Source organism: Excalfactoria chinensis, chromosome 3 (genome assembly GCF_039878825.1).
Source record: "Excalfactoria chinensis isolate bCotChi1 chromosome 3, bCotChi1.hap2, whole genome shotgun sequence".
Lineage (NCBI taxonomy): Eukaryota > Metazoa > Chordata > Aves > Galliformes > Phasianidae > Excalfactoria > Excalfactoria chinensis.
This window is the reverse complement of record NC_092827.1, coordinates 79,096,521-79,097,849: the sequence shown is the minus strand read 5'-3', so window position 1 is coordinate 79,097,849 and position 1,329 is coordinate 79,096,521. Positions and strand designations below refer to the sequence as shown.

General features: G+C 56.5%; 1 non-coding gene across 1 annotated transcript; it reads right to left on the bottom strand.

Moving 5' to 3' along the window:
* Positions 1 to 813: 813 nt before the first annotated feature.
* On the bottom strand, positions 814 to 900 carry TRNASTOP-UCA (transfer RNA opal suppressor (anticodon UCA)). The gene has a single exon. It is a non-coding gene; the product is annotated as a tRNA-Sec (tRNA).
* Positions 901 to 1,329: the final 429 nt, after the last annotated feature.

Sequence of the window (1,329 nt, the reverse complement as noted above, 5' to 3'; positions counted from 1 at the left end):
GTAGGGATGGTGCAGCTTACAATAGGCTTCAAGCTGGGCCAGGGGAAGTTCAGGTTGGATATTAGGAAAAATTCCTTTCTCAGAACGAGTGTTGATGCAGTGGCACAGGCTGCCCAGGGAGGTGGTGGAGTCGTCCCCAGAGGTGTTCAGAAATGGATGCAGCACTGAGAGGTGTGGTTAGGGGGCATGGTGGGGATGGGCTGGTGGTTGGATGAGATGATCCCAGAGGTCTTATCCAACCAGTGTGTTTCTTTTCTCCCTCCATGGGACGCCCCAGGCAGAACCCTTCCTGCTTTCTGGACTGGGAAATGAGGAAATACATTCCTTGCTGTCCCCTGTGGTGGGGGTGTTCTGAGGCCTCATGCTAACTGCAGGCTTTGCATAGCATCTGTTGGAGCTGTAGCAATATGATATCACAAAGTAAATGCCTTCTGCTTGAAGAATATGTTTGTGAGCTTCACGCTAACCTTTATTTTTCATGGGTCTGGGTGACATTATTAGCACCCGCGCTTACTGCTGAAGTGAGGCATCCTTGTTGGAGCGTGGGTGGAAGATAGGTTATAGTCAATATGGAGCAGAGCTAGAGAATGGCTTCTGTTATTTATTTCTTTGCTGTTCTTGGAGGATATGTGACACTGTTTCAGAAGATCTGCTTGGTAGAATCTAATTAAAATCCCAATTGTCACCCAGGCACCCTTGAGAGATTGTGCTTGCTTCAGCTGAGCCGAGCGCAGGGCTCAGCATGCGTGCACTCCAAGGGGAGGCGGGACCCACTGGGGACAAAACGAATATCCCTCGGGGCTTCCACCGCACCGCCCGAAAGGTGGAATTGAACCACTCTGTCGCTAGACAGCTACAGGTTTGAAGCCTGCACCCCAGACCACTGAGGGTCATCCGGGCAATTGGAACTGTCATTCTTTTAGGCAATATGAAGCTGCAAGAGCTTGCCATGGTCAGGTCAGGGCGAGCACCGTGCACTGCCCGACAGCCGTTCCGAGCGGTGCCCCTTTCCCCGCCCCGTCCCCAGCCCCGGTTCCGCACACGGTACGCGCTGAAGGGCGGACAGCCCGCAGCCCTTTGCCGGCCCGGCAGCACGCGCGCGCCGTATGCAAATGACGGGGCCGGCGATTGGCTGTCCCACGGGGCGGGGGCGGCGGGTGACGCACGGCGCTTCCCAGAAGGAGTGGGGCCGCGCCCGCCGCCCTGCCCGCGCCTGGGTGGGGTGGGATGGGAGCGGAGCGCTGGGCCCGAACGCGCCCGGGTGAGGGATTGCTGCTGTGCTCTCTTTCTCCTCCTCTCTCTCTTTTTTATACGGTTAACGGCGGTATT